At 47.3% G+C, this 22,760-nt stretch overlaps 1 protein-coding gene across 1 annotated transcript in view; it reads right to left on the reverse strand.

Moving 5' to 3' along the window:
• The window catches only part of LOC147718512 (UDP-N-acetylglucosamine transferase subunit ALG13-like), a 466,422-nt gene that overhangs the window by 227,893 nt on the left and 215,769 nt on the right, over positions 1–22,760 (reverse strand). The gene's annotated exons all lie outside the window — the stretch shown is intronic.

Consider the following 22,760-nt stretch of genomic DNA (forward strand, 5'->3'; position numbering starts at 1 on the left):
TCCAGACACGTGATACAGGGCTCAAAATACACGGTCTTAATTCTAAAGCGATTCTCCAGCATAAATTGTTGGGACACAATCCAAATGTGCGGTCTCTCGATGCCAGGGCAGGGTCACTCTTGGCATCCATTCATCCTGGGCCGTGTCCGGCAGTCAAAGATTCACTTGCACGTATCTAGCATATTCCTACACTAATTATGAATCAATCAGTGCTAGCAAGGGAGGAAGCAGGTTGAATGTTTTCTGGTGTCATTGCATGCATTCTAGACTCATCAACATTAATTGTGCCAGACCTAATTCCCTACAGACCCACTTAGTCAGTCCACTTACCATTCTACTATACTACTTAGAACCTTTTAAGCCTTCAGCTTTACTACTGCAAGACCAGATTCACTACACTGCAAGAGGTGGAGAGACTGCACTATGCCAGAGACTTCAAATTATCTTAACACTGGCCAGGCAAGTCTCTGATTGGTTGCTTCTCAATGAATTAAGTGCCATTAGCGGCAAGGGAGAGGTTAGAGGCGGATGGCAGACTCATCCATTCATTCATACTGTGTTGATCCTCAATCGACAGTGGGGCTGGCCAAGGTGTGACTTCCAACTCTATTGGTCATGGTAAAAGTTCGGAAACGTTATCTATACCAGAAGCCTTCATCTGTTTATAGGAAACTTGAGAAGCATATATCCTGGGTCTGGCCATACCTAGAGGAGGCAGTCATTAAGTTTGGTGTGGACTTCCAGTGAGTGCCCACAGCTGTCAAATACTGGCGCCTTGGAACTAGTAGTTTATTATTTGTCTGGAGTCAAGAGACTCAGTAGGGTAGCCCGGACACAATATTTGCCTTGGACATAGCTTTGCTGGGGGCATTCCTTGGTCCAGACTAGAGTTGTACTAGACTCTGTAGATGTTCTGCTGTTCTCTGTTCCTTGACAAAAAATTGAGGCTTTGTTGTGACTTGCCAATGAAGAAGGACCATTACCAAGTAGACCCTGAACAAGATCTAGATGATTGAAGCCTGTGTGAGTTATGTCTTGATGGAATGTGCCATTTGTGAGCCACTTTAGTACCCAAGTATGGCAAACCTATATCTACCATAATGTTGCTCTTCTTTATCCTAGTTGAACCTGCATTTCATTTTTTAAACCCAGGGGGACACCAAAATCTTACCTCTGCAAAACAGATCCAGGGGTGTGCTGTATCATCTTCAGCCAGACTGCAGCCTCATTATGGGTGGTGGTTTTCGGGAAAATGCGTTTTAAGCACTTTAGATGTCAAATCAGCCCCACTGGCTCAAACCCACTGAGTTCTCTAATATTCCACCCACATAACCAGACAATTGGGCGAGATGCATAGTTTTATATTTGAAACAGAGGTGCTAGACTGGACTTGGACTGCATTTGGTCTGGCATCTCTGCACTAAGACTGCCTAGAGAACAAAAATGCTCTACTAAACTTCAGAATTCATGAAAGCTGCAGAGGACATTGAAATACTTTCACAGAAGGCAAGACTGACCATAGAACCACACTGTATGGAAATCATAGCAGCCATCATGAAAATGCCATAAAAAAAAACTTGGGTTTCGCACCTCAACACCAAAATATAGAAAACATAGTAGTTTTTGTGAAAATTCTTCCAGTAGCAATTGGGTTCATATGACCACTCCAGAAGATGGCAGCAATCTGTAGAGAATAGAAATATCCATTTGTATGTGCCATATTTTATTTCCAGGGGAACACAGGCCACACACTTTTAGAAATAATTCATCTAAATGAACTGCGCTTTGATTCTTATTTACTGGGCCATACTTTATCTGAGATGCTAATGGATCACCACATCTCCAGAGTAACAAAGCCTGCCAAACTTCACTTCCTCAAGATCCCCAAGAACATATTTCACAGTCTAGCACCCACAAAGGAGTCTACTAGGAGCACAACATTTTAGGGTTCCATATCTCTAAACAGAATGCCCACAGCCAAGATAGTCAGTAGAGTGGCATCCATATGCTCAAACAACCACAAGTGGGAAAAGAGATTTAGGTGAAAGGTCAAACTGCAACTTTACGTCCAATATCTCTGGGTTCAAAAGACTAGATAGATGGTCCAAATAGCCAAGTTGGGTGATGAAGGAACAAAATGACGAATCAAAGGAGATGGGTAAAGAAGTCTGCATGACTCTCTGTGGTTGTATACTACAAAGTAACCCAGGATTAAGGAAAGGCCTTAGAGGTTACCCTTCTGCTACAAAACATTTTGCGTTTGTTAAGCAGGGGTTACTCTGCGTTGCACTAGTTAACATATTTAAATAAAAGGAAATTACCTTCCCATATGTTCATAGTGCTGCAGGCTAATTTGTTATGCAAACTCTTGCCATCTAGTGTTTAGCTGAAAGTTTGCAAGTTTTTTTTTCTTCAAAGAAGTAGTTCGAGTCACATCATATGCATTGTCCAGATTTTTGGAAATGCAGTAGTGTACAAGACATTTTCACTTTGACCAGATTTTTGGAAATGCAGTAGTGTACAAGACATTTTCACTTTGACCCTTAATAGGCCATGTAGTGGGCCCATCTGTTTCCGGCAGAATGAACATTAATTCCTGGAAAGTGGGCGGGGGGGGGGGGGGGGGGGGGCGGCGTGGGGGGGGGGGGGGGGGGGGTTAGATAACCACACAGGCTTTGACTAGTCTGCTTCACTACCCTGAGAGGGTCAAGTGCTACATTTCAGCACTTGGAACCTAGCATCGACAACTGCAGATCTATAACCTGTGGAAGACTCACATTCTTCACCACTAATAACCCAATTTCTTACCCCGAGCAAATACAGTGAAGCTTCTGCCTGGCATAGAGTTCCTCCTGGAATATGGAATCAGGGTCTCCGATTCATTTGATCCATCTGTCAACAAAGCTTTCAGTATCAACTGGATCTTTAGCGCAGTGTTTGGTGGTGCCCTCAGCATAGAGTTTGGGTGTGAGCAGGGATGCTCACTGCCCTTGCACGCCGTGGAGCCTGACCACCTGCAACGCTCAAAGCCCTTTGGTGGAGACCTAGTCTACTCCAAAACATTTTCAGTGCTGACCAGACCCCAAAGGTTGCAGAATGCCTGAAGGCAGCAGCTGTTCATAATCGTGCTCTGGGTTAAATACTCCACTCCTGGTGGAGCGGTGGTCTACTTTGGCATGTGACCTCGTGTGACCTTGGTTGGGTCCCGAGACAAGTGTTGTGCATGCAACAAATAGTCTTGGTTTGGGGTCTGGCCCTTTTCAGCGCTGGCGTGACTTACTTTTTTTCTCATGCTAGGAGACACTTGAGTAACAGTTTCTGAACTGAGCACTAGCTGCACTGTGGGGATGCCAGATGGACAAGCAGCATCCTCTGCATCAGTGCGAGAGGAGTCTTCTTCAGCAAAGATGTCATTAATCTTGGGGAATGTCTGATGGTACATTTTCAGTGTGACCAATGCCACTCTTTGCAATACCTTAAAGTTTTCTTGTAGCAGAAGAAAAGCCAATGCAAGCAAAGTCCTCAAGACTGGGGAAGAGGAACAGATTACAGATGTTGCTGTGGCAGAGTACAGATAATGTAATGGCATCAGGGGCCATTTTGTGATAGTGTCTATTCCACTACCCTCTTACAGCATGCATTCTCTGGAGCACAGGAAGACAAGTGGGTCTCAAAGAGGTCCCTGGCCCTGGGGTGTCGAACAGTATCTGAGGGTCTTCTCAAGGTGTCCGACAAAGTAATAGGATGGCTCTTTGAAAAGCGCATGTTCTCACAAAATGCTGGTGTCAAAACGCAAACTGGCTGGCCCAAAAATATTTATGGAACAAACTGAGACCTCCCTGTGTGCATCTGCACCAAATGGTGGAAAAAAAAATAATTTAACGTGGAATCTGTGCCAATAAGCATTGTCGATCCAGATGTGGACTCGCATAACAGCTTGTGTCTTGAAAAAATAAACCAATTATAAACATGCAAACCCAACACTAGATGGCAGGAGTAAGCGGAACTTGTGCTATCTACAGAATCACATGCAACTAACAAAAAGTTTACAAGACAATTACTAGTAGCAAAATGTGATTACAGGAACGTCAGCATATGTGATTGTTTAGTAGGTTTGATGAGACACCGGAATGAAGCTACACATATTTGGTCTGTCATTCATGAAATTATGAGAAATGTATGAAGTTTTATTATGGCAGGAAAGTCTGTAATACGCACAGAACACGCGACCACAAACACTTTAAATTCATCCAATCTGTTTGAGGAGAAGGACAATTCTGACTCCTAGAATGGATTTAGTGATTCACTATTAATTGTTGCCCTCAAATTTGGGATTCCCAATGTAATGTTATCAATCCTCTGAATTAAATGATATCCTAAATCACCAACAGACATCCACCCCAACAATCACAAGTTGTCGCAAAATTGTGACATGCCCAAATAATATTCAATAGATAGGTAATTTGTTTGAATGTGCAATTTGCGATTGTATAATTAGTATATTAATTAGTATATAGGTCACATCAAAAATTGCTTCCTAGGCAAGCTATTGACGAAAGGTAATGCGCACCATATCACAAACAACGAAAGTATCACTCTTACCAGACCCGAGGAGGTGTTTGCTGAATGTGCGGGAGCCTAAGGACCTCTCAAGTTACATGCAGATTTGGGTTACGTTGGAACTGCTAATTGCTAAGCGTGATATTGCTCAGAAATGGGGGGCAGCGGAGACTCCAACTTTGGCATCATGGTGTAGAAATATGGACTTAACGATGATCACTGAACGAACAGTATATGCAACCAGAGGCACCCCACGAAAGTGGAATAAAGTCTGGACAATGTGTAATCACTTTTGTGGAGACATCTGTGACCCACTGTCGGAGTCTGAGAGAGAGAGTTCAGACGAGGAGGAAGAAGGGTGAAGAATTAATTGACGGTTACAGGAAGGGTAAATTAGAGGGATGAAAAGGTCTGCACACAGTTGACAGCCTGCCGTGAATGTATTCTTTGATTTCATTGTGTTGAGAAATTGCCTGATTTATGCCATAAGAGGTACTGCCTCTTTATTATTGTTTTAATAAAAACAATTTTTAAAAAATTGCTTCCTAATTTGCAAACAAGTTTGTGTGCAAACTGCATGACCCTGGTTTGCAAATGAGGACAGTACATCCAGCCCCATATCTTGCCTACACATTGGCCAAGCAAGTGTACTAACTTGTCTGAACGTAGTGGCAAGATTGCATTCTCAGCAACAGAGGAACATTTTGTTGCATTCACCCACCTTTACTCCAAATAAAAAAAGTTACTACCCCTCTGTAAAGCAGTTTCTAGTGGATGGTCTAACTTTGTAATCCTCACCTTTGCAATATCCCCACTGGTGGCCCCAGGAATTTGGGAAGGCCCCTTCTCCCGCAACCACAGTTAAGAACCTAGGAGTGTACCTTGAACAGACCCTCACTATGAAGCAGGTTACGCACACTGTGGGCTCATGCTTCCACATATTAGGCCTCTTAAGGAGAGCTTTCCTCTATCTCCCCGACTCCATCAAAAAAGACCTTGACTCAGACTTTAGTACGGAGTAAGTTATACTCTTGCAATGCCCTCCTGATCGCAGCCACTGAGTCCTCATTAAACCGACTCCAGATGATACAAAACACTGCTGCCCGCCTGATATTAAATGCCCCCCATAGATCAGTTTCTCTCCCTCTCCTTCACCAACTACACTGGCTGCTCATACGACAACGCGTGAAATTTAAGATATGCTGTCTTACCCATAAAGCAATAAGGGGAAATGGACCCTCCTATCGGGCGGAGAGGCTCCACTCATATACCCCACTTCAGGCTCTGTGCTCAAGCTTAAGCTCCAAAGCCCTTCTCATAACCCCCAGAATGAAAAAGTCAAGGACTGGAGGCAAGTCCTTCTCTCACCAAGACCCTCTCATATGGAACCAACTTCCTCTTGCCTTAAGGCAATGCCCAGACCACTGGAAGTTTAGAAAACTTTGAAAACTACTCTGTTCTCAGCCTAGCAATGGCCACCCCTCTCACTGCAGGTCCTGAGCGCTGATACCCGCTCCCCCCCCCACCCCGAGGGTGATTGAAGCGCTATACGAGACAATAAATCAAATCAGGTGCCAGACTGGATTTCGAAGATTTTTCAGCAGAGCCCCTGCCCCAGTAGGCGGTGTCGTGCAGCTCCACATAGACTCTGCTGCTGGAGTGATGAATGGAGAAGCATATCAGCACCCCCTCCTAGCTCTGATGTCAGTTTCTTAATGGACGTGGATCCCAAAAACTAATAGTGCCAAAATGCAGCTCTCCAATTGGAAACCTTTGTAGACTCATGCCAAAATTACAGCCGGACATGTCCAGGACAGTCACTCCATGAGCCACCGCAGTGATGGCAGCCTAGGCCATGATGAAAGCGTCCGCAACACCTATGGGGAAGGCTTCCGGGCCATTGCGGAGCAGATCTTAGTGTAGAGGACTATTTGTTCCTGCAACATTCTGCCTTTCTTCGGCCAGGAGAAGAAAGGAGTTACTTACCTGTAACTGCAGTTATCCAGTATTGGTATGTTTAATATATTCACATGCCTCAATCATTCCCAGTCGTCTGGATGGGAGTCCCCGGTACATAAATAAAGTAATGTCCCATTAGACATATAGAGTAATAGGCCAAATTACTTACATTAGTAACATATCCATGTCCTTTTGTAAAAAGGACCAACGTCTAGAGCAATCCATGTCCTTTTGTAAAAAGGACCAACCTCTAAAGAAGAGCCAATCAGCCATCACCACCCTCTGGAACCTTCCTGGAAGGAGCTCTAGTCCCTCAGATTTTCGTAAGCACAGTGCTACGTAGGTGTATCACTGAGAGAACTAGATTACCTCTTCCAGGTGAGGTGGGTGGGTTGCATCTGAAAGATACCAATACTGGATAACTACAGTTACAGGTAAGTAACACATTTCTTATCCAGTATTAGGGTATCATTCATAGATTCACATGCCTGAATCAGCGTAGTAAGCAATGATAAGCACATTTCGGATGGTACAGCATATACAAATTCACCAGAGAATAACATATCAATGTGAAACACAGAAAGCACCAAATTGCAATCAAAGAAACCATTAAGGAACACAATAGAGAAATGTGCATATACAAGAAAGGATGGCGGGATGAAAAGAAGGCTCACCTCTATCGAAACAGATGATTAAGTACTGCCTGTCCCACTGCAGCATCCTTCATGAGTTCCTTATCCAAGCAGTAATGCTTGGCGAATGTATGCGGCGTCCTCCAAGTAGCCGCTCTGCAAAGGTGTGTGATGGGCACACCTGCAAAGAGTGCCATGGAGGTAGACATTGCCCTAGTGGAGTGGACTCAGAACTTGGAAAGTAGGGGTTACACTGCTTGCTGGTGACAGAACGTAATAGCTGCAGAGAACCAGCGAGAGATGCTTTGTTTAGTGAGTGGAAGAATTTCTCTTGGTTGCTGTAAGCCACAAAGAGTTGGTTGGACTTGCGGAAAGTCTTTGTCTTGTCAATGCAAAACCTTCGGCAACGTTTAAGATCCAGAGAATGCAGAGTTATTTCTGCCATTTTGTGAGGATTTGGAAAAAAGGAATGTAAGACTATAGGTTAATTGAGATGGAAGTCTGACGGGACCTTAGGCACAAACGTAGGATTTGTTCGTAGTATAACCCGGTCATGTTTGAACAGAAGGAAAGGGTCTTGAATTGAAAATGCCTGGAGCACACCTCGCCTAGCTGAGGTAAGAGCCAGAAGAAGCGCCGTTTTCCAGGAAAGAGGCATAAGATCAGCTCTGTGTATCGGCTCAAAAGGATGTTTCATGAGCTGAGCAAGAACTGTGTCGAGTTGCCAAGTGGGAGGTAAAGTCTTTACAGGAGGAAAAGTCCTGGACAGGGCTTTAAGAAACTGCTTGATCAACCAGTTAGACCAGAGAAAAGGGCCAGCAGAAGATCTTCTGAAACAGGATATTGCTGCTAAGTGAACCTTAATGGAAGCGTAAGCAAGACCGGAATTTACCAGATGGAGAAGGTAACGCAATATTTGTACCGGAGAAGATGAAAGAGGGTGCATCTTCTTTGACTTGCACCAGATGCAGAACCTCTTCCATTTTAAGGAGTATGTATTGTTAGTATTGTCCCCCGAGCCAGAACTGCTCTACAATCCGGCAGAATATCTAGGCTCTGGAATTCCCTGAACTCAGGATCAAAGCGGATAATCAGAGATGCCGGATGCGGATGTTGGACTTGCTGGTGGTTCATTGTGAGCAGAGAGGGAAACTGTTTCAACTGGATCAGCAGTTCCAGGGAGAGAAGATGAAGCTCTGTGAACCAATGCTGGTGTGGCCAAGTTGAAGCTATCAGAATGAGCGTGCAAGTCTCCACTTTCAATTTCCTGAGAACCCTGGGAATCAGGGGAAACGGTGGAAAAGCATATGCAAAGACGTTGCACCATGCAATCAAAAATGCATTCCCTAGAGATCCCTTCTGGGGACGCCAGCTTGCGAAGTATTGTCATTTGGCGTCCTGCCTTGTAGCGAAGAGGTCTAGGTGAGGGGTGCCCCATTGAGAGAATATGCGGTTGAGAGTTCGCTGATTCAATTCCCGTTCATGACTAGTCTCCTGTTGTCTGCTCAGATCATGGGCCAGAACATTTTCTATTCCTGGGACGTCCTCTGCCCGAAGAGAAATGTTGTGAAGGAGCAACCAGTACCAGATCTTTTGCGACTCGTGAGAGAGCGAGTTTCCCATTGCATGCATCGTTGGCCGTATGCACGAGCACTGGAGAATTTCTGATTCTTGGTAGGAATGCCAGAAGAGCAAGATCGACAGCTCGCAGTTCGAGGAGATTTATGTGGAATTGTCTTTCGGAATGGGACCATTTTCCGCTGATCTGTAGTTCTTGGAGGAAAGCTCCCCAACCTTCCTGGGACGCATCTGTTGTGATGATATGCGGCGAAGCTGTAAGCAAGAAAGGCAAGCCTTGAGAAAGGTCTCGAGGGCAAATCAACCACCTAAGAGCCTTGACAATTTGAGGGGTCACTTGGATGACGTCGAATGAACCTGTACATTGGACCCATTGAGCCAATAGCGTCTCTTGAGAGGGCGCATGTGAAGACGACAGTGTGGAACTAGTGGAATGCACTACGATATCATCCCGAGCAGGGATTTGAAAAGGCACACTGGTAAAAACTTCATGGAAAGTATGCGAATTTCCAATGAAAGCAGCTTGTCCTTTCGCTCCTGTGACGGAAAGGATTTCTTCTGGGTCGTGTCGAGAGTAGCACACAGGAAAGTTATACGCTGGGAAGGCTGGAGGACAGACTTGTCCCGATTGAGAGTGAAGCTGCAGACAGGCGTCGGAAGACCTGGACGCGCCTTCTAGCGATGGAGCTTTGACTAGCCAGTCGTCCAGATATGGAAAGACCTGATTGTGCTATCTGTGATATGCGGCTACTGGAGAGAGGAATTTTGTAAAAATGCGTGGCGCCGACTTTAGTCCGAACGGTAGGAAACTGAATTAGAAGTGTCTGCCCGCTACTGCAAAACTCAAAAAATTCTTGTGAGCCCGGTGGATAGGGATGTGAAAGTAGGCATCCTGAAGATCCAGAGATACCATGTAGTCCGTCCTCTGCATTGAGAAGGTGTAGTACTTCCGGGATGGCAACCATACGAAAAGACTGCTTTAAGAATTTGTTGAGGCTTCTCAGGTCTAAGATCGGTCTCCATTTTTTCTCCTTTTTGCGTACCAGGAAAAAGCGGGAGTAAAATCCTTTCCCCCTTGACAAAGAGGAACCCTTTCTATAGCACACTTCAGGAGCATAAGTGAAATCTCCCTGAGTAGAATAGGTAGATTCTTGTGAAGATAGGTTGGCGAGGGGTTTGGGGAGGAATCTGAGTGAACTCCAGTGAATGACCGAATTGAACTAATTGCAGAACCCAACGGTCCGTTGTAATTGGTTTCCAAGTTTTTAGGAAACAGGAAATTCTTCCTCCAACTGTTGAGGGCGGAGATGAGATGGAGACTGGCCATAGTGAAAGGTCATTGTCGCCGAGCAGCCTCATTCTGATGACCACCTTTGCCACGAAAGGAGGATTTAGTATAGGATGACTGTTGCTGCTGACGCTGCTGGTATTGTGGGCGATACTGTTGACCAAAAAAAGAGTAGGAAGATCGGTTTTGGTAATCACCTCTTGTAGAGGATTGCCCTCTTCCTCTTGAGCCACGAAAAGGCGTAACCTGAATTGCAGGGTACCCAAAGCTTCGGCAGTGTCGGTATCCGTTTTTATACTTTGAAGAGCTTTGTCAATGTGTGATCCAAAAAGAAGCTGGCCATCGTAGGCCACGTCCAAAATGTTTGTTTGCACTTCCGGTCTGAATGAAGTTTCCTTAAACCAACCCTGGTGTCGTAATACAGCTGCGCCAGCTAGTTGGCGAAATCCAATAGAGGCAATATCCATCGAGCAATCTATTATCTCGGATGCAGAACGCTCGCCTTAGAGCAAGATCTTTTTCGCTTCCTTTTTCAAATCATCTGCAAGGCCGCAAGATATGGAGCGATGTCTGTGAGAAGTTGGCCTGATATATGATGCTCACTAGTTCTAGTGATCACCTTGTATCAGTCCAAACAACACCTATGGTGAATGGTTGTAAGTCAACCTTATAGACCAGCTATCCTAATGGTAGCATGGCCAAGCAGTCTTAGGCTAAACTCTTTTGGCATGTGAAGCCAGCTGTTTTACCACGTATAACCCATTGAATACCAAATGAAAGGACACCACACAGGTTGTTATGAAAATTAACAAGATATTTATTACTAACAAAACCCCTCTGAACTCTTTATGAGATCAGAGGGCTAAGCACATGACAAGACTTCAGAAAAATACGTTTAAGTTGCACAAATTACAATGGTGCCCTAGGGGCACGACAAACCATATACTAAGTAAATGGTAGAAGGAAATCGATAGAAGGAATGGAGCTGTCCAGTGGCTGTAGGATCGCTGGGACTACACTACCCTAACTTTAGGTAAGGAGCAGGAGGCCCACGGGACGCGTGTGCAGAGTGTGAACTCGCACGCGAGATGCGGGACAAAGTCAATGGACACTACAAGTTACGAAAAGGCAAGTAAAATACAGTTCCGACTGGTTAAGACTAAACCGACAGGATACCTGGACACTAGGAGAGTCAATCTACCCTTGAGCACCGAAATGCTCTCGTTACCTCACCCATGGGCTACAGGTGCATAGGTGTGAAAGTGTGTTGGGTTTCCGCCTCGAAGTCCATGGAGCCTTGAAGAAAGATGCTGCAGGCGACCAGGAGGAAGATGTCCGGAGCGATCAAAGGGTGGATCGAGGAAGATGAAGACATGAAAGCAGAGGGGACAATGTTCAAAGTCACTAGCTAGTGACCGGGTGGAACCAGGAAGGAACCAGATGCGGTCGTCGCGATCAGGTAAAGAGTGGACGCTTGACTCTGCAGCCACGTGGACCAGGAGGTGTCTTCGACGACCAGGATGGAGGCATGAGCTGTCCCACGCAGGCCCTCGCTGTCGGCGGTGTCTGATCCGGATTCGGAATCAACAGGCTTTGGCAAAGACAACCCACGCGGTGAGTGGAGATGGCGTCTGGTGCGGACCAGGAGGGTCCGGGGTGCTTCTCTTTTGGAAGGAAGCAAGGGCCAGTCTGGAGCAACCAGACCAGCAGTGTAGATTTCGTGGATCGTCAACTAGGAGGCCACTAGCCAGCCGGCAAGTGACCAGACAACGTGTCGAGCAGCAATCAAGCAAAAGGGCCCCACGCAGATCTCGTGGATGCTGGAGGGCTGATCATCTGTGCAGGAGCTGCTCGGGGCTGGGGCTTCTCAATCCCCAAAGAACTTTCGAGGATGCCTCTGAAGTCGTGCTGGAAGCAAAGTGCAGTTTCTCCAAGATGGCCGGTCCCACGTGTCTCGTCGCACCCACGGATCTCAGCTGTGCTGCAGATGTAGGTAGAGGTCAGAGAGGTCTGGGAGTCGGGGTCTCGTCAGGCTCTGAAGTCTGGTTCCACCGGGAAGGACGACAAAGTGAACCGCTAGGACGCTTGATGGTGCTTGCTTGTGCAGGGTGGTCACTCCTTTGCCACAAATGAGATTTCTTCAATCTTCTGTGGAGCAGAACGTCGAAGTCCAGAGTTTCTTCTTTGTAGTTTCAAATCGGGATTAATCCAATCTGGAATGGGACCAGCTCCTACCTTTATTCTCCTAAAGGGGGCTGTACTGTGACTAGGTCCATCCTGTGGGTGGGACCAGAAGGGGGGTGGTTACACCCCCTATCCTTTGTCCGGTTTCGCGCCAGAGCTGGGGCTGGAGTGCCCCAGCAACTGCTTTGAACCGGGGTATGCACAGGGACACCTTGTGTGCCCCAGGCATGTCTCATTCCTTTCAGCCTGTCCTACCTCAATACACAAAATCCTGTCTGGGGTGGTGCTAGCACCTCCCAAGGCAGGAAACCCTTTGTCCAGGCCTCCCTTGCTGGAAGGACTCCCAGCAGCAGGAGGTCAGACTCGTGTCTGTGGTGGAAGCCTCCATTTTGTGATGCTGAGGCTCTGTTTAACTTTAACCGGGGTTCACAGTTACATACATTTTGTGTCCCTCTAAAAGGGTGGAATGCTACCCGCGTCGCTAGAACTGGCAAGAGGGTAGAATTCCAATTAGTATGACACCTTACTCGACATGTTTTGATAATGCTATGCCAAAGTTAGCAATAACCGCGGGGATTATAATGCACTGAAGAGTATATGGTATAGCGTTATCATGGAAACAGCTAAAGGACTTGGTTCCGAAAGCTGCAGACAGGCTCAGCTCATGCTAGAGCACCATCTCACATCATTCCAAGCACTCTGCCTCCAGGATTGTTAAGGCCTGCCATAGCAGTGACTTATAGGAGTATATGTGTCCATTTTAGGTATACTATATCTAAATCAAAGGGTGATTACACCACCTTGCCCCCGCTGTGTTACCAGCCAGTTGTGTCTGTTTATATGGCCAGCCAGGGGTGGCACAATACATACTGCAGCCCCTGGTAGGCCTTGGGTGCACTTATGCCCTGGGTACCTATGGTACACTGTACAAGGACTTACAAGAGTGACCCAATACCAATTGGTAAATGCACCTAAGGTACATGGATGTCAATTTAAAGAGAGAACAGCTAGGCTGTGGGTCTGATTAGCAGGCCCACAGCCAGGGAAAGTCGTAAACCAGTGAAGCAAAAAGCAAAAATCTGGGGTGACCATAGGATTGCAGACCCTACTCTCCTACAATGTCTGCCCACAATTGTCTGTTATAACGCCCTAACAGTGCCAAGGAATTGGATGAACGCACTGTTAAAGCAGACATTGATGAGAAACGTTTATCAATGTTATCAAGCTTTCGACCTTCCTTGTCTGGAGGAGTGGCTAGTGGGGCAGAAGGATTTTTTTTAATTTTCGTTGAGCAGCCTGCGTGATGACAGAGTAAGTACTAGGAGGAAGGGGTCCCAGTGTGGACAAGGAACAATTTACACAATTCAAAGAATTAATCAAAAAACAACAATTAGATCCACAGAGTTTTATTCACTGAGGGATCAAATGTAATGAATACACATAGCAAACAGTCAACTGTATTTAAGGTCATACAGTGCCCCGGGAAGGAAGGAAGGAAGGAAGTGATCAAGGTGAGGATGAGGGAGTGGTAAGATTGTGTGACAGTAAAATCAAACATTTAGAAACAGATTTGGCTGTAATTTATATAGCAAAAACGGCCATAATAATAATAATGGCGACCATCACTTAGAAAGGCATACTTCACAAAGTACAGTTAATCTACACAATGTTGGCGTGAAGTTGCCACAGGAAGAATAGTCGACGTTTCGACCCTCTTATCAGTGCAGGGAATGTTTGTATCCTTGCTGCGGGGTCTTCATCAGGACCAAGGGGTGGGGGCAGGTAACCTAATAAAAGTGAGTACAATGAACTAGAATTACTAGAGGGGTACAATTCCAGCCTCATAAGTTATCACATCGGTAGTTATGCAACAATGAAAACGCACTATGTACTTAATCATTAGTTAAGGGTGATGGTAGGATTATTATAGTTGTATATGACTCTGGACGTGAGAGTATAGAGCATTGCAAATTGCAGAATAAATGTACCGTGATATGGACCACGTCTATCCGTAAGGGACAGTAGTACAAAATATCACATATATTTAGGGAGGGACCCGAGCGTACGGATCAGAGAACTGGCACGTGTGGTGGCGGCAACACTGAGTCAAGGCAAAACACCTAAGACGTGTTATAAATGAAATACCTGGGATTGATTAAACGTTGGACATGGATAGCTGAAGTTCGGTCGCGTATATCCTATGGGAAGTGTCTGAAACATAGTAAATACGTATTACAAGCTTTTCAAGGGTGCAGTGACATCACAGTAATTAAAAAGAGGAGCAAACATACAACGGGGTAAAAGTCCTCAGTATGGTCAATAAATATGGCGTCATCAATAGTCAGGCGGCACCTGAAAATAATGTACGTGCACTGATTAAAAGCCTACCAATTAGAGGGCAGTTAGTGTGCAGTACGGTAGTCCCAGTGTCAACCAAAAGAATTTTGGTACATTTGTTCTGCAATTTGCAATGCTCTATACTCTCACGTCCAGAGTCATATACAACTATAATAATCCTACCATCACCCTTAACTAATGATTAAGTACATAGTGCGTTTTCATTGTTGCATAACTACCGATGTGATAACTTATGAGGCTGGAATTGTACCCCTCTAGTAATTCTAGTTCATTGTACTCACTTTTATTAGGTTACCTGCCCCCACCCATTGGTCCTGATGAAGACCCGGCAGCAAGAATACAAACATTCCCTGCACTGATAAGAGGGTCGAAACGTCGACTGTTGTTCTTCCTGTGGCAACTTCACGCCAACATTGTGTAGATTAACTGTACTTTGTTAAGTATGCCTTTCTAAGTGATGGTCGCCATTATTATTATTATGGCCGTTTCTGCTATATAAATTACGGCCAAATCTGTTTCTAAATGTTTGATTTTACTGTCACACAATCCTACCACTCCCTCATCCTCAGCTTGATCACTTCCTTCCTTCCTTCCCGGGGCACTGTATGACCTTAAATACAGTTGACTGTTTGCTATGTGTATTCATTACATTTGATCCCTCAGTGAATAAAACTCTGTGGATCCAAATGTTGTTTTTTGATTAATTCTTTGAATTGTGTAAATTGTTCCTTGTCCACACTGGGACCCCTTCCTCCTAGTACTTACTGAACCCAGGTCCCAGTGACTATGTTTGGGTAACCCACTTATATATAAACTGCGTGATGACAGAGTCTGGTTTGGGAAGTCCTGTTAGGCAAGCTGGAGCAGTATCTGGAGCTCTGTATTTTTTATCCAGATGAGGCAATCGTGGGGGCACTGAGGAATGGTTATGCATTATTTTCACACCGTGATCCCATATGTATTCTATAATGGGTATAGATCTGACAGATTACTTAAATGGTTTCTTAAAATCGTATAGGATGCAATCTTGCTAGTTTGATGGCATAGGTATTTGGAAACATTGAGCCGCTCATTCCACTATGTTGTGAAATCCCCCAATGTCTTCAGGAGGCGAGGCAGCCTGCATAGGCGGGGGAGAAGTAGGACAGGGTAGGACATAGTTGTCCCACTCAACATGAGTAGACTGGGAATCATGAAGTTCCCCTTCTTCATGTGGATCCTCCTCCTCATCGTCGGTGGAAGGCAGAGGTGGTGAAATGAGAGGTCCCGGCTGTAGATTTAAAGGTGAAAGCTGTGGTCTTGGCTGTGGAGATGCAGCTGGAGGTAGAGACTTGGCAGAAGTAGGGAATCTCTGTTTGTACTCCGTAATGAGAAATTGCAGGTCGGAAACCAAAGATGCTGGTAGGCAAACCATGGGCGGTGGAGGCGGATGGTATTCTTCAGAATAACCAGTCTGAGCCTCTTGATCTTGGTCCTCATAATCCGAACTGTCTTGAAACTTCACGTTAAGTTCAGATGGGCCTGTCACTGTTCCAACCATACTGCCTTCGGCAGAATCCTCTTCGTCTAAGAGTTGAGCTGGAGGCAATGGCTTGACCCTACTAGGGAAGTCAGGGCTGGTGTCAACGGACGTTTTGTGATTTGAGATGGACGTACATACTTTTCAGATTAGAATCAGTCGTCGTCGACGAGCCCGTCAACTGTATAGACGACGGTAAAGCGTTGACAGACACCATGGTCTATGGAATTCCCGTCGACAGCAGTCGTCGACGGAGCTTTCGTCAACGGTTTTGTCGTCGTCGGTACAGTCTTCGTCGACTAAGCCGAAGTCGACACTGGCGTCGGCGATCGTAGCATCGACGGTTGTTTGGACGTTGACGATGACATCTTTATCGCCGACGAAACAGACCTACCGGCTGTCGGCGATGGAGTCGTAGTCGTCGATGTAGATAGTGAAGAAAAGACGACAGTAGTGGAAACAGTCGTCGTCGACAAGGTTACACACAAGGCTGCAGAGGTACATTTCCTCGTCGTTGAAGCCACCGTTGACGAGGTCGACGGAGTGGAAGAAGGCTTTTTAAAAGGTGTGAACAATCTCCTGAGGAGAAACAGTTGGTGGTAGAGTCTTGGGATGTACCTCTGAAGACTTTTTATGCGTCTTCTTTTGAGGTGGCTCTGACGGAGAGCCTGGAGAAGCCACCCTTGGTCTTTTTTTAGAGGACTTTTAGGATATGGAAGAGCCCCCACTTTCCACATTAGACTCTGGTTGGTCTTGGTCTTTAAGCCTCTGCAACCAAATCAAGAGGCGCCCCCCCGATCTTTGAGGGTCTTTGAAGAAAAGTTACGACTTACCTTGCAGTCTTTTGAAGAATGATCCGGGTAAAGGCAGTAGAGTCCATCTTTGTGTTGGTCATCCACATGAAGCCTCTTTTTACCACAGGGCCTAAAAAGGCCTTTTTTAGGTGTATCTGCCATGAGGAACAGAAGAACTTCACCCAGAAGATGGAATCATGCCAGAAGAAACACTGAAAGTCAAAAAATCAGGAAAATTGAGCAGAGCTCAGAGGAGACTCCCTTAGCTTGACATGCGGTAGAACATATGAGGGACTAGAGCTCCTTCCAGGAAGGGTCCAGAGGGTGGTGATAGCTGTTTGGCTCTTCTCTAGAGTTTGGTCCTTTTGACAAAAGGACAGGGATAAGTTACTAATGTAAGGCCTTTTGCCTATTACTCTATATATCTAATGGGACATTACTTTGTCTATGTACTGAGGACTCCAATGATTCAGGCATGTGAATCTATGAAAGATACCGTAATACTGGAGAACCTGATGATCTTTGATGTTAAAATCGATGTAAAAGCAGAGCACACTTTTGTGAGTCAATGATGAAGCCTAGGAGGGGTGAGATAGGGCAGAGGTATGTCAAAAGTGATGGATTGCCCAACGAGAAAGGAAGTGACCGCTTTATGAAGAAATGCTAAACAATACTCTCACCCAGTTAGTCCCGGTAAAAGGTGGTGTTGGGCGGCTGGACTGAAAGCTCGTAACTCACTCACGTGATGAGATAAGGTTATTGTAACGAGAAAGACAGTCTTCAGGGTCAAGAGATGTAGGAACTGTGCAATGGTTCAAAATGAGTACACATTAGGACAATACAGACCACAATGGTCCAACAGTGGCATCACAAATCAGTTGGGGGGAAACATTTGAACCATAACTTTAAAACAAGGACTGTTGGTCCAGTAAACTGAAAAGGCTGAAAGGGACGACAAATAACCTTTAACAGTTGTAGGAAGCTGGCTCCTTATATACTATAACAAAGCAAGGTATAGTGTCCCCAGAGTCCAGTGGATCCCCAAAGACTTACAGAGGTAAAAGTACATAGCATCTTACTCTATTTGTGGTAGTGTGGGCGAGCAGTAAGGCTTTTTCAGGGGATAGTGTTTAGCACTTATTGTACACATTCAGGCAAGAAATGATGTCACACACTCAAAAGACTGAACTCAGACCAATTATAGGTATCAAAAATATTTATTTTGTTTTATTTTTAGAACCAAGCAGGACTTTGTACAGGTAAGTAGAATTATACTTTTCAAGACAGATTGATCAAAACAAGCAAGCAGGATGAACATGAATTTGTTACAGGTTTGTAAAATATCTGAAGACAATAGGTATTGGTAATTACTTTGGGATTACTTTTTATATTGCTTTTCTACACAGTGTAATATGCCTAGATATCACACTGGGACATTTCCTACATTAAAATGCAGTTGTTTAGGTTTCGATACTAACAACTCAACACTTAAAACGTTTTCAGAGGAAACAGTCAATGCAATCTTTTGGAGAAAAAAAGTAAGGTTATTGGTTTGCAGGTAAGCAATCGGTCTTTAGTGTGGAGTTTCTAGGGTTAGAATAAGGGTTCCCCAGGGTCAAGGATGGACTCAAAAAGCACCCTCTGCAGCACTAGGACAACAGGGTGCAGAGCACTGAGGCCAAATGTTAGCCTATGGTGCTAGGGGGCAGTCGGTTGGTGGCTGCTCTAGAGCAAGCCACATGGTTGAGGGTGCAAAGCACCAGGGGTTAAGCTCAGGGCAAAGTGGGCTCCAAGTTAGCACACAAGGTGCACCTACAGCGGCCCAGGAGTGGCCGGGTGCTGGTGTGGGGTTAGGTGCCCTGTTGGTTTTAATAGGAGATCTCTGGCCGGGGGAAACACTGGTGGTGTGGGCTGGGAGGCTTCATGGAGTAGAGCACCAGTTGGAGAGATAAGTTTAGGATGCAGGGGCCTGCCTGGCCACAGTTGGTAGGAGGTTGGGCCGGGTGCAGATTTGGACGGAGACAGAGTCTGGTTCTTGAGCATGTCCGGTGCGCACAGGAGGGAGACAGAGTCTTTGTAGGGAAGGCAGGACAGGCCCCCGGGTTCTGGGGGCTGCAGGACATGCCAGGATTCCGCTTAAGCAGGTCAAGGTCAGGACAGGCCAGTAGGGTTGACGCCAAGGCAGTTGGTGTCCTCTGCTTTCGTGTGCACAGTGCTTCAGTCCTTCTTGCTGGTCTGAGACAAGGTTTGGGGTTGCCCCTAAATACAACATTTAGGGTAGTTTAATGTAGGTACAGGTTGGAACCAATGGGTCCCTTCCTTGGGGTGGGTGCACCCCCTATTATGCCACCCTCCAGGGGGAGGGAACATGAGCCTCCCTCTGGTTGGCTGGGTCCCCCCCATTGTCAAGATGGCAAGGACTGTGAGTTATGCCTCGCCTCCCCACCTGAGGGGTGGAGTAGGCAAAAAAAGGCACACCTCTCCTATCTTTGTTTTCCTGCTGATTCTCCCTCCCAAAGTGGGGGCTAGAACCAGTCGGGCCAGTTGCTGGGAGTAGCAAACGGCTGGGTCAGCTCACAAAGGCAGTAAGCCTTTGAAGCTTCCCTTTTGTGGCACCTGCCCATCCTGGAGGAAGGTCTTGGCACCTCAGCTGAAAATGTGCTTTGCTTCAGGACCCGAGAGCAGGACCAGAAACATGCCTGGATTTTCAGCTGGCGAGCAGCAACTCAGCCAGGACATCAGAGTTAGGTCATCTTTCAGGGGGCAACTCTAAGATGCCCTCTGAGTGCATTTGGCATTAAATCCTACACTGGCATCAGTGTGGGTTTAAAGTGCTGAGAAGTTTGATACCAAACTTACCAGAATTTAGTAAAGCCATTATGCTGCTGCGTTCGTAAAGAAAGCCTCCCAGATCATATACTTTTAATGTCTTTACTGCACTTACAATGTCTAAGAACAGACTTCGACACTGTAGGGGTGCAGGGTTCATGCACCTGTACCCTCACCAGTGGTATAGTGCACCCAGCTAGAGAGCAAGCTTACCTATGCCATAGGCAGTGGGTTGTAGGCATGGTACACAGGTATGTGTGCTAGGTCTACTTCACTTTTCTCTGCACCATAACATGCAGCCTGCATGTGAAGTGTGTGTGTGTGTTAAGGCACTGGGCCTCTAAGGGTGGCACAATAGGCGCTGCCGTCCTTAGAGACCTTACCTGGTCATAATGCCCTTGGCACCCATGGTACCTTTTACAAGGGACTTACATGTGGACAGAGATGTGCCAATTGGAGTTGCAAAGGTGCAGTTTTAGGGAACAAACATAGGCACTGGGCACCTGATTAGCAGGATCCCAGTGCACATTTAGTCAAACAGCAGCAACATCAGGCAAAAAGTGTGTGGGGGGGGGGGGCAACCATGCAAAAAGGGGGGCCATTCCTACAACATTACCCAACGCAATATACGAGACTCAATGGATGTTACTAAATGGAAGGAGGTATTTGCCAGACAGCGGGAGACCCATTTCTAAATGGCAACATTATGTCAGTAAAGGAGGTTGAAGCTAATAACAGCATAGATCGGGGACAATGTTTGCAGTATGCAAGCCTATCTTGCCAACCCATGAGATCCGGACGTCATTCCCAGAAGAACTAGGGGAGTAGCAAGTTTAGCAGGTGATTCTAGATCCAGCTCCTTTAAAGGTATTAGATCCCAGATAAATGAAGCTCTCAAAAGCTATTGACTAATATTGCAATATCGTGCGCCTTGGAGGCGGAATGGGTCCTGTCGTAGGTAAAGAACCCAGCAATGCCAGATTTAAATGAATAACACACACACACACACACACACACACACACACAGACACACACACACACATATAAATGATACCACAACGCCTGAATAGGGTTTATCCGATGTGCCTTGTGGGCACACAGCCACCAGCTGCTGCGTGCGTGTTCCCTGCCTTCTGCCTCGCCAGCCGAGCTCCGACGTGTGACCACGCCCCCTGCCTTCTAGCGGCGTGGTCCGCGACCTGCCCCCGTCGTTATTGCTGTTTTTCTCACTGTATTTACTGTATTTTGTTATTGTTGCCTGTCTCCCTGTAAGTTGCCGAGTTTAGCCTTCTGTTTTTCCTTGCTGCGTTAGCCCCTTCGTCCCCCCTCCCCCCTCCCCGCCACCGCCGCTAACCCCGCCCCTTTTGCCTTCTGTACCCTCCCCGCTCCCGCCTCCCAGCTGCTCCGCCCCCGCGCACTTGGCCATATATGGCGACCGTGCGAACGCGCAACGGTCACGCGCAGCGGGCGCGCCGATTGTGCGCCGAAGGCGCGCCAAAGGTAAGCCCGTCTACGCCCGTCCGCGCCTTGACCACGCCCAGTGCCAGGACCCCTGGCCCCCGAAGACCCCGGCCGACCCGCCTGACGTACACCGCCGCCAACCTCAGCGCACTCAACGCCGGTCGACTCCCAGGGTGCTACCACGCCACACCACGACGCACCCACGGGGACCCTTCAGCTGCCACGCCTGCAAGTTCACCTGCATCCGGACCTGCATCGCACCAGCACCCGCCAAGTCGAACTCCAGCAGCACCCACCTCAAGTGCATCCTGCTCAACACCCGCTCCGTCCACAGACACGCCATCGAACTCTGGAACCTCCTCGACACCACAGCCCCTGACGTTGCCTTCCTCACGGAGACCTGGATGAACGCCTCTTCAGCTCCCGACATCGCCATCACCATCCCAGAGGGCTACAAGATCACCCGGAGGGACCGCACCGCCAACCAGATGGGAGGAGGCATCGCCATCATCCACAGGAACACCATCCGTATCACGACCAGCACCGACAACACCCTTACCACCGCCGAACACCTGCACTTCCAGATCCACACCGACCCGAAGACCACCCTCAGAGGCACTCTGATCTACCGACCTCCGGGACCACGCACCCAATTCAGCGAGGACATCGCCGACTTCGTCAGCCCGCATGCCCTCCCCTCCGCTGACTACATCCTCCTGGGAGACCTCAACTTCCACCTGGAGAACAACAACGACCGCAACACCAGCACCCTGCTCGACAACCTCGCCAATCTTGGACTCAAGCAGCTGGTGTCCACCCCCACCCACCTCGCCGGACACACACTCGACGCAGTCTTCTCATCCAGCACGGACATCGCCTTCAGCCACGCCACAGAGCTTCAATGGACGGACCACAGCTGCGTCCACTTCACCTTCAAAAGAACGACGACCCACCACCACCAGCAACAGGCTGCCCGCAGAAGCTGGAACAAGATCACAGCCGACCAGCTCGCCACCTCCCTGAGCCAGCACCCTCCTGCCAGCTCAGCGAACCCCAGCCAGGCCGCCGACAACCTCACGAAGTGGATCAGCAACTGCGCGGACGAGCTCGCCCCGCTGAGGACCCCGCCCAGCAGACCCGGCAGCAAGAAAGCCCCATGGTTCACCGACGAACTCAAGAGCTCCAAGAAGAACTGCCGAGCCCTCGAGAAAGTCGGGAGAAGGGAACCAACACCGGACAACATGACCACCTTCAAGCTTGCCACCCGGAAGCACCACCAGCTGATCCGCGCCACCAAGAAAACTGCATTCAAGAACCGGCTGGACAACAACGCACACAACTGCAAGGAACTCTTCAACATCGTGAAAGAGCTATCCAACCCCAGCGCAGGAAACAACGACATCACCCCATCGCAAGACCTCTGCAACTCCCTCGCCTCATACTTCCACAACAAGATCGCGGACATACACAACAGCTTCAACAACCAACCAACGCACACCACGACTGTACCACCACCCCCCACCACCACCCTCCGCGCCTGGACTCCGATCAGCACCGAAGACACCATCCGCACGATGAACTCCGTCCACTCCGGATCT

The sequence above is a fragment of the Lissotriton vulgaris genome, chromosome 4_1, assembly GCF_964263255.1.
Source record: "Lissotriton vulgaris chromosome 4_1, aLisVul1.2, whole genome shotgun sequence".
Classification (NCBI taxonomy): domain Eukaryota; kingdom Metazoa; phylum Chordata; class Amphibia; order Caudata; family Salamandridae; genus Lissotriton; species Lissotriton vulgaris.